This window comes from Phoca vitulina, unplaced genomic scaffold (assembly GCF_004348235.1).
Source record: "Phoca vitulina isolate PV1807 unplaced genomic scaffold, GSC_HSeal_1.0 scaffold12, whole genome shotgun sequence".
NCBI lineage: Eukaryota > Metazoa > Chordata > Mammalia > Carnivora > Phocidae > Phoca > Phoca vitulina.
Window position 1 is genome coordinate 6941635 of NW_022589715.1, and position 15792 is coordinate 6957426.

At 37.3% G+C, this 15792-nt stretch overlaps 1 protein-coding gene across 21 annotated transcripts in view; it reads right to left on the reverse strand.

The window, feature by feature from the left end:
- Window positions 1-15792, reverse strand: part of SLC8A1 (solute carrier family 8 member A1) — a 372498-nt gene that overhangs the window by 198040 nt on the left and 158666 nt on the right. Inside the window, exon 1 of one of the 21 annotated variants that reach the window (XM_032410386.1) lies at window positions 2616-11536. The exons of the other annotated variants lie outside the window; for them this stretch is intronic. The gene's annotated coding sequence lies outside the window, so the exon portion shown is untranslated. Of the gene's footprint in view, window positions 1-2615; window positions 11537-15792 lie in introns of those variants that run through there. 21 annotated transcript variants of the gene reach the window in all.

Here is a 15792-nt window from a genome sequence, read left to right on the forward strand (position 1 = left end):
AGGTTAAAAAAAGACTGCATCAGTAATGATTTCAGGAAGGCTGCTTTGTGGCTTTGCATAATATAAGAACAGGGTTTTCCAGGTATCCCCCTTGGTTCAACAGCTAGGTTTCTTGAATCAGAAAACTATTTTATTCATTTTTTTTAATTCTAAGGAACTATCCCACAAGTAAGTATGGTTAATCCATAAATGTTTGTTGAAGGACAAGTAAGCCATAATTTTCTCACATGTAATACTTCCCTAGTTGCTATTAAGCCAAGTTTGAACAATATCAATTTAATCAATTTATTGTGAAATAACATCAAAGATGATCATATAAATGCTACGTGTATTGAGCCTGTTATATATCATGTATTGGGTAATATACATATATATATGTGTGTATATATATATATACACACATATACACATATTACTATATACACACGTCTACCATATAATCTTTTAAATAATTATGTAATATTCTAAAAATATAAATGTATATGTATTTCCACTTAATCCTTAGAACAATCCTTTATGATAGATTTATACCCATATTTAAATATAAATAAATTGAGATGTATTTAGCATTGTTCAAGAAGGAGGAGTCATAGTCCATTCCATTCCTACTAAAATTTTAGTCCAAGGGATTTTATAATTTAAAACTCAATTGATTAACAGTTAAAATTAATGACAGGTAGATTCTAAGGTTACTGACAGAGGGGATAATATTTATAGAAACATTCTCAATTCTTTGGTTTTTTTTTTAAAGATTTTGTTTATTTATTTGACAGAGAGACACAGCAATAGAGGGAACACAAGCAGGCGGAGTGGGAGAGGGAGAAGCAGGCTTCCCGCAGAGCAGGGAGCCCGATGTGGGGCTCGATCCCAGGACCCTGGGACCATGACCTGAGCCGAAAGCAGACGCTTAACGACTGCATCACCCAGGTGCCACCACATTCTCAATTCTTTGTAAAGTAATACCGCATAGGCACCATAATGCTTTCCTTCTACTCTCTTTATCACAGACAAATTACAAAATTGATAATTATTTTCCTTGAAAAGCTATAAAGATTGACATTCATACACAGTAGATATTTGATAAATAATCATCCTTATTTTTATCAATACTTCCTTTCAGGATCTGAAATACAAACAGAAGGAACTTAAGACTTTGACCCTCATAAAAAACTGTCAGTGAAAAGTTCAAAGGTCTTGGAAATAGAATTGTCTTTTTTGAGTCTCAAATTATTTCATCTGGTTTACCAAAAAAAAAAAAAAAAAAAGGTCAATTTCCTTAGCTAAAAATAACCCTGACTGAATAATCTATTGGACATGAAACAAATCTGGATTCCTGGCTCAATCGCTTATCATAATCTTTTTAACATCCCCAATTTAAGAATTCTATTAACACCCATTCCACAAATATTTGTATGGCAAAATTCAAGTACCAGGAAAGAGCATAATGCAAAATTAACAGAGTGACACTATAAAGGAGCATACGGCCAAAACAGCTGCAACTCGATGATCATTTGTCCCTCTGCCCAGTTTCTGGAAGGGGAAATAGAACAAAAACGAATTCTCCTACCCAAGCAGCCTCTGGGAGTGTTGAACTAGACTCTAAATGCCTGGTAGGGATTTAGAAATATTCCAAATTGTTTAAGTGATTTGAAAGGATGTCAGATAGCTCTCCTACCAAGGGGCTTATTTTGTCTCTGAATCAGAAAATGATGAGAGAGGTAATTCTAGTTTTGTGAGTGTAATTTTTTTATAAGAATGATTAGAATAAGAAGGAGTCTGTAAAAATATCTTTCTCATTTCCATGCACACTTCGCTGATAAACAGAGTTACCATATGACTTACATTCTAAAGTAGGACACTTGGTGAGTAAAAGGGGCACTATTAATAATTAGAATATGTGTAAACCGAGACTGTCTCATGAAATTGAGATTGTCTCACCTTATTTATAAATAAACTTATATAATAAATAGACGGAGATATCTAAACAGAAATCCATGAGAATGAAATAGGATGAGCTTAAAAATCAGTAAAGAGCTTTTAACATTTAAACAGACGCTGGATTGGAAGTAAAGAGGTGGCACTAATCAACACCGTATAGGCGAAGGTAAGAAAGGCCTACAATTTAAAACAGGGGAAATGTTCACAAAAATCAAGGAATGAGAAAGAGAGTCGGTCTGGTTTTGAACGGACAAGTGTAAGACGGTGTTCAAGGTTAAAATGAGGCTATCTCAGAGGCACTTCCGAAATCCACACCACAGCATTATTTAAATTTCCTGTTGTACGCCTAAATAGGACGAAGCATTCCATTTTCTTCTCTTCTAACTCTGCACAAGTGTCCTTTCTCTTTCTTGTCACTATAACAGGAAATGTCAAAAATTCCTGTTCTAAATATGATTCAAAGTGAAGTAGCTCATGCATTTATTAAGAATATAAGGTTTTAGTTTCCACAATATGGCCGCTTTCTGTTTTCTCTCTCTTTTTCTCTTTCCCTCTTGTTCTCTCTCTGTCCCCCTGCCTTCCACCCTCCCTCCCTTTCTCTGTTTCTTTTAATTAGTAGCATCCAAGTCTGAAATCTGAAGCTCATCGGAAACATACTAAAACTTTTGATTACTCACAAAAGCTGTATCTTGCCAAGCTCTTGGTTTAACCGGAAATGTCACGGCGCCGTGACTTGTTATACAAGCCTCTCCACAGCATCTTCGGAGGGTGCAGGTTGTTTTCAGGTGAGTGTTGCCATTACTCACCTCCTGCTATGGGAGGACAGCATGGCATGGCGACCAGACCATGTGGCCCACAGTCTGTGCCACAAGCTTTAGTCCCTGCTTATTTCTTTCCTATCATTCCCTGCAGACCCTGACGGTGTGCTCAGCTTAGTCCTCAGCACTGAGCACTCTAACGCCCTTTCTTTATTCCCTGGAAATTCCCAACACATCCCTTCCTACTCTTTCCTTAAATAATGACCCAATTTATTTATTTAAAGGCCTGCTTTCTCCCTACAAACTCTGTAGAGAAAACCTGCCATTAATTCTTGTATGGAGAATATAATATATTTTCTGTTTCAGGACCTGAAAAAAGCAGTTTACTTGTTAGGCTCTTGGTTGATGCTTGGTGATGTAAGGGAAACACAGCTCTGCCCCTTCCAGTAAATACAATGAAAAAAACCTGACCTCCTGAGATAGGTCAGAAGGAGAACATTTTTTTTTTTTGAGAGGTCTGTTAGGCCCCCAGAACTAGGGAGGAGTCCCAGTCTAGCCCAGGGCCGTTGCTCTTTCCTTTCAAATGGGGAGTGCAGATGAATAATTTGGCTAATGGCGTGCCTGAAAAGTCTAGGCGGAATGGCTACTTCCTCTAGAAGGCTATTAACCAATTTATGAGCCTCGTGAGCATAGAAGAAGGTTGTACCTATTTAATATTTCATTATTATACATTGTAATATGTATTTTTATGTTATAAGAATACCATTAAAAAAACAAAAAAACAAAAAAATCTTATTTCAGTTCCCTTCAGATCCAGTCCTGAAACCTGAATTGAGAGGTATCTGATTTACTGTCATAAAGAATAAACACCTCTTTGCTTTGATACCCTCTTTAAGTTTCGCTGACCTTTATAGATTACCTAGAGCAAGTAGTAAGGTAAATGCACAGTAATGTCTGTGCTGGGGCTCCCGACTGGGCCTGCATTATGGCAGGAAGCATGGGCTGTCTTCCTCAGTAGCCCAACAGAGAAAACCTGCAGCTCTAAACTGAACCTACTCGATTCACAAGCACATGTTATGCACCTGTATGAGCTGTCATGCAGTTTGTGTGGTGTTGGAATCAGAGATCATTTGTTCTGGATTTTTCAGGCAAGCCTAGGTAGCAGAGATATAGAACCCGCTCATCAGCACCTTTTCAAATTCAGAGCTAGGGACCTTACGTGGTAAAGGCTAAATGGTGCCTGGGGCGTGTGTCCTATAGTTTACCTATAAGCCTACATTCTCATTTCCCCTTCCTATTATGGGTATTCTATTTACCACATTATTTTGTCCTGTGTCTTGGCTGTGAGCCTGAGGTTCCCACTTCTGGTATAGTATACTCTGCGATTGAAGAGAGTAGGTCTCTTTCTTGTCAAGACCACCTCAGAATATTGTTTAGAGGAAAGATCAAAAATAGTCATGGCTTTTGAAAATACAGTGCTTCTGTTTGAAAGGCTCCATTGAGCAGCAGAGAAGAGATTTTTCAGAGATGGAGAAAAAGGCATCAGAGGGAGGCAGACACACTTAGAGTGAAAAATCTTCCTGCTTTGCTCTTGGTCTTTTCTTGTCTCTTCCTATTTCTTGTACAGCCCACATATTTGCTTGCTCCCCTCTTCTTGGATTTCCACCCTCTTTACTCTTCTTACTTTTTCCTTCTCTTTTGCCCTTAGAACTGCCAACTGTTAGGGGACAAGATGGTCACCCTGTCCAACATCATAAGCTGAAACAAATTGGTGGTGCGACTCAACAGTGATGGTCACTACCATGGGCCAGTAATGAATCCTGACAGCCTGGTACGAACTTGTGTATTTAAAAAGGACACTTTTTGGATGAGGTAATGGGGGAAATAGATAATGCAAATTAGGAGTACACTTATCACGATGAGCACTGAGAAATGTATAGAATTGTTAATCCTGATACTGTACACCTGAAACTAATATAACACTGTATGTTAATTATACTTGAATAAAAATAAATATATAAATGAACAAACAAATAAATAAGACATTGAGCCACTTCCAGAAGGGTCTGTACCTTAAGTGTATGGCCTTAGTCAAATCTATTTGATCTATCTGGATCAACAATGTGAGTTTAAAGATGAATGTGTGGAAATAAGAGAGAAGGGTCCTAACCAGAGTGCAGAGGTATTGATCACAAGACCTTGGTTCATTAGCAGAAACCTCTGATGGCCCAAATAACCTTCTAAGTTCACTGCCCAGTACTAGGTCCTTCATAGGAAAACAAAACATCGTTTTGATGTATGATGACTTATTACAATAATATATTACAGCAAATTTTAAAAAGAAAAGAAACCACTTACTTGGAATTTTACCTCTTAAAATTTATTTTTATCTATTCTCTTCCAATATTTTCCTATGCACATTTTATACATTTGAAACCATAGTGCACAAATTATTTTGTGTCCTGTTTTTTAAAAAAATAATAATCACATTTCTAAGTTGGTAAATAGTCTTAATGGTTTTTAACAGTTGTATAATTCCATTGAATGAAATATTTATATAATTCACATAAACATTCAGTTGTTACAATATTGGACATTTGAACTATTTTGAATAGGACTCTGGCAAATATGTTTATGTGTATGACGTTTCCACATTTCATATCATTCTTATAAAATATACTCCCAGAAGAGGTATTAATGTGTCAAAGGTGGTAACCATTTTATGATACCTAATACATATTACAAAATTTCACACCATAGCTTTTTCAAAAAAAAAAAAAACAAAAAAAGTTTTGAGTACTTTCTTCATACAAAAGCATTTTGCTAAACTTTGAGGCAGAAATGAATGAATTTAAAATACAGACTTTGCCCTGAAAATCATACAGTCCAGTTGGTGAAATAAGACATACACACGTGAAAAGAGAACTAACTATATCAACTACAGGGATTCAGGGAAGAAAGAACAAGATCATTTTCAGCAAAAGTAGCTGAAGAGTTAGGCTTTTGAGTCTTAGGAATTCATAGGTTTGGATTATTAGAGATGAGAGAATATCAAGGCTGGTAAATAGTGTGATAAGAAAGAACATGAAGCAATCTAAGGAATTCCCTGTGACTCAAAGCACCATATGAGTAAATATAACTAATTAGCCTGATCCACATAAATTACAAACTCCCCAAGGATAGTTCCATTACTAGGAATAGTTATTCACCCTTGTCCTTGAAACTGTCCCTTCCCTTGTTACATCTGATCTGCTACCACAGAGGTTCACCTCCCCCTGCCTCTAACCAGTCCTTATCTTCTTTCTTTCATTTTCTTCCTCCAACAACCCCTGTAAATAAAGCATTTCTCAAAGTTCTCTTCCAGTCCTTTTGTACCTTTATATTCTTTCTGTAGGTAATGTCACTTCATCTGTTGGCTCTAACTATAACTTCTCCCTTCTAACTCCCTAATCTCAATTGTCTTTTTTGGCCTGATATATACATTTCCACCTGCCACTGACAGCATTTGAAATCCAACATGTCCAAAAGTGAACTCTTTTTGTGTTCTCCAGATCGTTTGAAAGCACTGCAGTTCAGAAGAACATCATCTTTGTTGGCTCTTTCATCTCCATAGTTCACATTCAGTCAAGTTTTCAAGTTTGGTCCTAACAACACAGCAAATCCAATTTTCTCCTATTTTAGGCCATCAAAATCCCTCACCTAGACTATTGTGAGAATTCCTATCTGATCTGCTTGCTCTAGCCTCATCCCCTTCAATCTGTGCTCCACACTATTACCAGGTACCTTCCTAAAGCATAGGGTAGATTATGCCACTTGTCTACCCAAGGACAGATCTAATCAGCAGGCAGAGTTGAATCCAAACACATTGATGTGTCTCCCCTGGTCCTTTATGATTTGGACCTACTCTACTTCTCTAATATCATCTCCCTACCCTACAACTGAAAACAGACATGGAATTTCACCAAGTTGAACCATTTCTTCTACAACTTCCTTTGAATTGAACACTCTCACACACTCTGGCCAACTGAAATCATATACAATCTTTAGATACAACCAACTTCCAAAAAATCTTCCTAGACCTCCATCTCCTTTCCTGTATTCTACAGAACAAAGTAATTTACATTTCTGTCTGTATAACTACAATGTTCCCTTTCTGAAGGCCAAGTCAAGAAATTCAATAAATGCAGGTGTGTTTTAATTTTTAATTTCTCTGGCCAAAGGCTGAGCTTCCTCCTGCTACTTGATAAAGTAGCTATTAGAAGATCACCAGCTAAACCTAAAAGCCTTCAAGATATTCAATAGAATCTTTATCTAACAGGTGTGGAAACGAGGATGGGAAGAAAGAAGGAAAAGCTTGAGAAGTTACCAACAATTTTTCTTTCGAATCAGCCCTAGGACATATCTTCGAAATGAGCCAAGACCTATAATCACTTGTTCTAGTGGGTTCATTAGCAAAAATGTGGCATTGCAAATTCAAGTTCTTGTGCCTGGCTCTTTTGTCTCCATTGAAGGCCCCTACTTAGTTTTGAACTGAAAGCTTTAATTTCACAAGACTCCCAGGTTGCAAGGGTTCCCCAATCCCTTACCACTCCACGTGAGGCTGACTCGTGTCCTTGCACACTGTGGGATGACGCCCTGGTCTACAAATAAATCTGAGGTAGGATAGAGAGGAGAGAAAGGAAGGGAATTTGCAACTAACACTCCAACTTTATTTATCGCTTACCCTGGGAAAGTACTGAGCTAATAATAAAAGGAAAGAAAAAAAAACCAAGTTATTTAAAGAGCAGGAGCTAAAACATCAGAAACATAAACTAATGTTTCTGAATAAAAAAGGGTGTGGAGCATGAGTCTTTTTTTTTTCAAAGTAGATGCCATATCTTAAGAAAGCTGAGTTTTAAATGATATTTTTTTGAATGATCTATACAGCCTTGTTTATTAGAATTCAGGGTTATTCCCAAGACCCATTTCTGACTTCCTGGGTTCACGACATTAGGTGGCAGTGTGTTTTTTCCATTTGAGTAGTAGAGCCATGATAATGATAGTATCTGCTTTTGCCTGAAGCGAGACTGGTAGAAGAAACACATTAAAATGATGAGGATAAATGGTCATGTCTCACTAAGACCAGTTCTTCCTGCTATTCTTCAGGCTAAACTCCCTGAAATTTAGTCTTATTTGTTCAAAAACTGCACATGTTGTTGGATTAAATGTATGAAAAGAATAAAATAACCAGTGAATGATAAAGGTAATCTCAAAGGCTGATTACATTTAATAAGCTAAAATGAAAAAGAAAGCTAGAAGACATAAGCGTGGCACCTGATGCTTTCCCGGAATTACCAAATCAGCCAGTTACTCCAACCTGGTGCAGGTACACCAACAGATTACAATCCCAAAGACAAAAAACTGTATACAGAACGTCTCATATTTTGAGTCTGTTGCTTGTATTTGCAAAGTCGAATGCAGAAATTGTCATCATTTCACCAAGAACTAGCTCAGGGAAGGAAAGAAAATGAAAATATAGTCCCTTTTTTGCATTGACTGCTAAGGAACTGACTGTTTATGTTTCAGTAAATTAAGACATTCTGGACAAATGGCTGAATTCACTAATTTGTGATCTAATAAATGCATTTGCTAAACCCAGGCCAATATAGAGAGATAAGTATCTGATCTAATACTATCCAGTTATCTGCAAATAAGAGCCACATACAACATGGAGTGGATACACTTGTCTCAAGACAATCATAAATCATTTTTCTTTTCAACTATAGTAAGGTGCTTATTATGCTGTTTGGAGTCATAGAGGTGCAGGCCATGAGCCCTGGCTTTGTATGCCCACAGTCAAGGTTCAAATCCTGCCTCTCTCAGCACTTACCAGCTCATGATTTCAGGAAGTTGACCTAATCACCTTGTACCTCAGTTTCCGCTCTTGGAAAATGAGGGTGATAATATCAGTGTTATGGGGTTGTTATACAAATTGAGAGAATGCCATAAATCATGCTAAGCTTAGTGTCTGACACATAATACATTCTCAGTAAATGTGGGCTTTTTATAAATATTATTATCAGTGAAGCTGAAAAACTGAACTGTCTAGACAGTGCTCTTAACTTCAGATTCTACAGGAAGTTCACAGAATAATCTAGTTCAAACACACACACACACACACACACACACACACACACACACACACTGAAAATACTTCCACCAGTGCTCAGCTGTGCTTGGTACTTCTCAGATTCACTTCCATGGCCCATTCTGATACATACACAACCCTACAGCAAAGAATCCTCAGGAGAATCAAAATGTTCTATATATTAGTGGGGTTTTGTGTGTGTTAACTCCATTGAATGGAATGGGCTTTGTATAGAACCTTATCAGTTATGTTCCCTTATGATGGTTTTTCTAAACAGAGATTTACTGAAGGATTTCTGTGGTGACGTGGCAAACTACACGCATTTTCTTTCTAAATCCTTTTATGTCTTTGTAAAGGTCATGGGCTGGATCTATGTAATTCTCTTCTCAGCACCACACGCAATTGGCTGCTTAGGAAATGCTTTTTGAGATGGTGAAGAGCTTCTGTTTTTCATTAAGTGTCTTTGAACCTTTGGCACTACAAGTCCTGACTCTGTATTTACCCTTCACTTTACCACATAATTCAGTTCAAAGAGCAACGTGATTATCCTCACTCTCTAGTCCACGTCAGGGGGAAGAAGGCTGTTTCCCCTGTACCTTCCTATGTACCTTTATCAAGCCAGTCCATTCTAATGAAAGGGTTCCACTCTTCCCTAAATTTCCTTATTCTGACTCTTTTAACTTTATGCTTCAGCACTGTGTGGTGAAGCTAGGGTGGAAAAAAGATTAGCAAGTCAAAAATGGTTAGGAACATAATTCTCTAGAATGCTGCAGAAAAGAAGAACAAAGTTGGCTGAACTCCAAAGGTCAAATATATACAGACTTTCTTATGGGAAAGGAATTTCAAACCTGTTTAAAAATCTTCTGAAGTGAGTTTATAATCCCAGACTACCAAAATTAACCATCCAGTTGAGTCACTCTGATATTTCCCTGAGTTATGTTAGACTGATTAGCTTTTCCAGGGCTATCTGTTATCAGATAAACAAAGCAATATATTTTACATGAATACTTTTGACCAAAATGGCAATGTGGAGCACAAGAAGCTTAAGAGACACCCTTGGGGACTGCCCAAGTTTGTTCATAGACAGAAAAAGCCAACTAGCCTCGTGAATGTACTTTTCAACACCATACTGTACGAGCTGAAACAAACACACAGTCTTCTTTCCTCACTTTTTTTTTTTTAATGCTTCTAAGTTATGTTCGAATTTTAGGGCTTCCAGTTGGATTGAAGGTTGGCTGAGTAGGATGATAAATTGTGGGGGAGAAAACTCTTAACAAAAATGCTTGTTGCACTCAATAAAAGTCTCTTTCATTCCAGAATTTCATTGTCAGAATGGTGAGGCAACCAGTGATATGGGGATTCTCAGGTCCATTTTACTCAAGACCCAGGCCTCCCATTTGAGTATATTCTGCTTTGTAATGGAAAACATACATTTTTCTGATCACCCTTATTTTCTCAATAGTATAAGGAAGAACGATGACAAAAAACCACACCAATTTTTATTTTTAGGGCTTCCATAACTTAGTATTATTTCAGCATATAATCAGTTGTCCCCTATTAGCTTGGAGTCAGTAATCATCACATTATAAATATATCTATCTGCATACTAATAGATATCCCATTTTGTTGTGCCATCATCAACATATACATAGAGACACAGAATGTTAGAGTTAGTTAAAAGGAGCCTTAGAGATTATCCAGCCACCTTATTTCAGAAGCAAATGAAACGGGGTTCAGGGACGTTAGTCATTTCCCCCAGAAAAGCTTGTATCTGATCCTCCACCCCCACCCCAAGTTCCAGTCCAGTGTGTTGTTGTAGATGGAGGAAGGTAATACTACCATGTACTGAATATTGTATGAGGCTTTCATGCCTTTTAGCCCATTCAAACTCACTCAACAATGTACTATCACATGTTTTGTCATTTCAGCTTTATATATAGATACCTTAGCATAGCTTAAGGTCCCATATCTGGAAAAGGACATTTTTTACAGTCAGTGGGCATATTTTAAAAATAATACTAAAAATGAAATTTATAATCCAAATTTAGTTTGTAATAAATAATAAGTATGCATTAACATTCTTAAAAGCTGTTTTTTATTGGTACCAGTACCAAAAGCACTCTCTGTGATTCTACTATGGAGAAAGAAGAAAAGCCCTCTAAGGGCAAGAATCACTCTAAGAAGGATGCCCTTAAAATGTCCCCCAAAACATTTTTATTAAGCCATAAATATGAATGCCTGAAGTGGAGGATTATAATGACAAAATTCTCAAACCATTGATGAAAGGATGTGTCCTATTTTCAGGCAGATAACACCAATATAGTGAAGGGAAAAGATATCTAATTTGTGTCTGGGACATTTAAATTAAATCCAATGACAAAGAACTGCTGAAGTGTCCTTCCTATAGTCATTCTCTCTCATTCTGATCCTAAAACTCATCCCTCAGCCTGCTGGGATTGGGTGGAACACTTCATGCCATCCGGCCACTATCTTTTTCTCTCCCTGACCTCTACCAAGGCCTCAGTAAAAGTTGCTTATCCCTCCTGTCACCAAAAAGCCAAAACACTTATTTATATCAACTCACGGATCTCAGCCTCCAGGTGGACACCAGTGCTCCAGGTTTGTAAACAGCCATATTCTGAACCCCAAATGAGTTTCTAGTTAAGATAAATAGATGATAGATGGATAGATAGATAGATAGATAGATAGATTTTATATATATTTTTAAAGGTCTTTTTTTTTTTTTTTAAGTAAACTTTACCCCCAATGTGGGGCTTGAACTCACAATCCTGAGATCAAGAGTCACATGTCCAACTGACTGAACCAGCCAGGTGGTTGGATTTCATATATATTTTTTATATATATATTCATCTTCCTACAGGTGGTTTTCATTCCTACTATCTTAGAAATTTAAGTTGTTGAGAAAAAATACATAGATATATGCTCAGAAAGTTAGCAACATGTTCATAAATTTTTCTAATTTCCTAAAATATCAAAGCATAAATAACCACTCAAAGAACTAACGTCTACTGCTTATTTGATTTCTTTCAGATTCAAATATGGCTTCATCTGGAAAACACACTTCCTCTAATTAAGTAAAAATGGTCGCTCTGTAACTGTGGTGAAATTTACATTGTTTGGTCAGGTGAAATCTGAGAAGAATGCTGTCTATAAACAGGAAAATAAGAAATGATAGTAAACTAACTTCTTTTAAGAAATATGATGAGCATAGCTTTCTTTCCCTTGTATTTTCTTACAAATCATGTGAATAATATAAAAGTATCTTCTCTTCAAACTTAGAAATGTGACAGCCCCAAAAGAAGAATGGGAATAGTTCTTTTCCATGGACCCCAGATGCAGCCCAGGATCAGCCTTTCCTACAAACTGCCGGGCTCACAGAATTTTAAGTAATTTGAAATAAGCTGATTTTCTTTTCTCAACAGGAAATGAATGTGTTTTGAGGCTCTGTCTTTTTCATGATTAGCTGGCTCTATGTGAATATAGGCTCTTTGAAATCTGACCTTATTGGGGTGAGTGGAATGGGCCTATGGAAAAAGAGTCAAGAAAGAGATAAATGAATGAGTTTGGAAAACACTGCTAGTTGGTAGATGAACCAAATGCTTGAGAATCAGTGGGAAGGAAGAGTCCACAGAGAGGGTAATGTTCGAGCTACATCTCAAAAAAAAAATGGGATTTACAAGCCAGAGAAGATAGGGCTGTATATCTCCCTACGATGGCATGCTATGGTGACAAACTAAAATCTCTACCTATGGCTCAGGGCAAATGGCTGGTCTCTAAGATTCTCCACTTTGCTCCAATCTCAAGGATGACTTTGGCCTCCCTAGGACCAGTTTGGGTGGAACCCTGAAGATGTGAGCATCTCTAGTACGGTGATTACGCTACATTGTAATGTAGCCTTGTAATCGTGTTTGCACATCTCCTCCACTTGAAGACAGGGGATGTATTTCTATCATACTGCACCAATGTCTGATATATTCTACACACTCAAAGGGCTAAACAGATCAATGCATGAACGAAGATGTAACCAAGACAGCAAAGGCCTTGCAGGGGCCACTCTGCCTGCAGTTTATAATGATGTTCACTAAAAAAGCTCAGAATGCCCCATGCTATAGACAGTCAGTTCTGAATACCCTGGAAGGTCTAAATTAGTTCAGAGGGCTCCCTAGAGTTCTAGATAAATCTTGTTTAACCAAACTTCTCTTCTCTGAAAAATAACTTCACATCCCTTAGGGAGGTTACTTAAACTGGCCCTTTCCACTGGGACTCCTCCAGCTCCTGGTCTAGACTCCATTTCTGGAGATGCTAACATAGATACAGGTTGCTAGGTTCACTTTGGTTGACCACCAAAACAGGCACAAACCTCTGTGTCTTGCCAGCACGTTCCATTTTAGGACACCTCAGTATTTTTATTCCTGCTTCCTTTTTAAATAAAAAAATGAAAAAATGTAATATTAAATTCATGGAAAGATCACAGAGTTTGGTATCAGAGACCAGAGTTTTCTTCCTGACCCTGGTTAAGTTAACTCCCTGAGCCTCCATGTCCTCATCTGGAAAATGGGGATAATAGCGTTTACTTCATAGGGGGTAGTGAGCATCCAATATACACCAACACAGTATACCAAACAGATATTCAGTAAATAGTGACCTTATGCCTAAGAAAACAGGAACATTTTTGTAATGCACAAAAGCCAACCAATTTCTCTCAAAGATAGTTGGAAACAAGGCAAATGTCTGTTTAAATAGAAACATGGTAATTGTGTTAACTACTTAATTAATGTACTGGGTATATTTTTCTGCTATTGTTTATCTTTAAAAACATAAAATAAATTTTCTTTTCTTTTTACTTTAAGAATGGAGGGGGGGAAGGAAATAAATTCACTGTCTCAGAATGGTATTTTGAGATTTATACCTGAATTGCAATAGTTTGTTAGGAATGACTTTCCAGGAAAGGATGCATCATCATAAAGAGTGATATTGTTTTATAAATATTGGAATGCTACTCTGAGCAGCTGATTCATGCAGAATAGTTTTACTTTCTTGCCTTATGGCACTGAATTCTCTAAGCTTTAAGAAAGTACCTGACTCAATAGAGAGCCTATCAAGGGGTAAAAAAGCAAGAAAAACAACAAACTATTCATTTCCATCCAGCCCATCTTTAATAATGCACCCATAGTTAGTAGATCCAAATAGCAGGAACGCAGGGGTAATATTTGGTATGGATTAATCTCTTACTTTTCTTTTTCTCTAGATACTTTTCCCATCATCTCTTAGATGTTTCCCCCTTGGTTTCCATTCAATTTATTTTTCTTGTTAGTTATATTCCTGTATTCTTATTTATGCCTTTAGGAATATATGACATTCTTCTTCCTATTTGTGGAGAAATATACCATCCTGATGACTCCAGGAAGTCTGCCTCTTTTAATTATTGTAAGTTTTCCACAATACATATTAACATGAAATTCCTTGATTCCTTTTCACCTACCAGTTCTATCTCTCATTCAATAATCCTAAATCATCAATCATCGAAATTTTACCTGTTTTACTAGCATTTAGCTCACAAAATCATGTTTAATTATGACACATAACTGTAAAGGAGAGGTCCGAGGCACAGAGAAGTAAAGTAACAGGAACAGTATCACCCAGCTCAGATAAATCTAGAAAATATGGAAGTTCAGAAGCTATGCTCTGTTTTAATCTTCTCTCCCAACTTCTTTATCTCTCTCTCTCTCTCTCTCTCTCTCTCTCACACACACACACACATACACATTCTTCAATGAGGTTAAAATTCAGCCAATGGATAATCCTAGTGGGTCAGTATCTGGTAAATTTCCCAGAAGGCAGAAATATTTATGGATTTACAATAGAAACACAGCTATCCTAAAAAAAAAGAAAAGAAAAGAAAAGAAACACAGCTATCCTGCCTGTAAGACAAATCCTGACACACATAAAAATAAATTTGGCACCTACTAACCTGTAAAAACAAACAATAGGATGTGTGTGTGTGTGTGTGTGTGTGTGTGTGTGTGTGTGAAGGCCAGTTTTTTTGTTTGTTTTGTTTTGTTTGATAGAGAGAGAGCACACATGTGCACTTACTCGAGGTGGGGGAGGGAGGAGGGGTAGAGGGAGACGGAGAGAGAGTCTCAAGCAGTCTCCACGCCGAACGTGGAGCCTGTCTCCCAGGGCTCGATCTCATGGCCCTGAAATCATGACCTGAGCTGAATCAAGAGTCCGACGCTTAACTGACTGAGCCACCCAGGTGTCCCAAAGCCAGCTTTCTACAAACTGGATAATATGAATGAACCCCAGCTATTCTGAGAACACTGAACCTGATGACTGAAGATTACTCTGGAATGGAATGCAACCCAAGTCAAAGCTTCTGGCCCACAAATCATGGCTTTGATTCCATTGCTGCTCTGTAAACTTCCTCACACGGCATCAGATCCTACTGAAAGCACTCAAATATATGTGAACGATTATTGAGAAGCAAAATTAATGACTATGGGCATGTTTGTATCAATAAGTCACAATAAAACAAGTTTCCATCACAAAAACTAGTGACAATTCTTACTTTGAAACTAAATGGTGAATGTCTTCAGCAACTGGACTTTCTGCTTTTTAAAATTTCCTAATAGGGGCTGATAAAGTTACACTATGCACTACAGGAATCCAATAAAATACTAGCTTAGCCTGAAGTCATAGCTGTGTTTTGAAAGATTTGGAAACAATATGCTATACATGATAAATATAAGTAAACATAAATATAAAAATAACTGAAATGAAAAACAGGGATGAAAATTTAAATGACTAATGCATGATCTTCTGATGGAACTATCTCTAGGCCAGAGACAAGGAGCTTTCCTGGAAAGTAAAATGTTGGCTTTAGATAACGGACTGTTCTCATATTCCTAAGGCAAAGAAAATTAGCTACCCCACAACACAGATCCCATA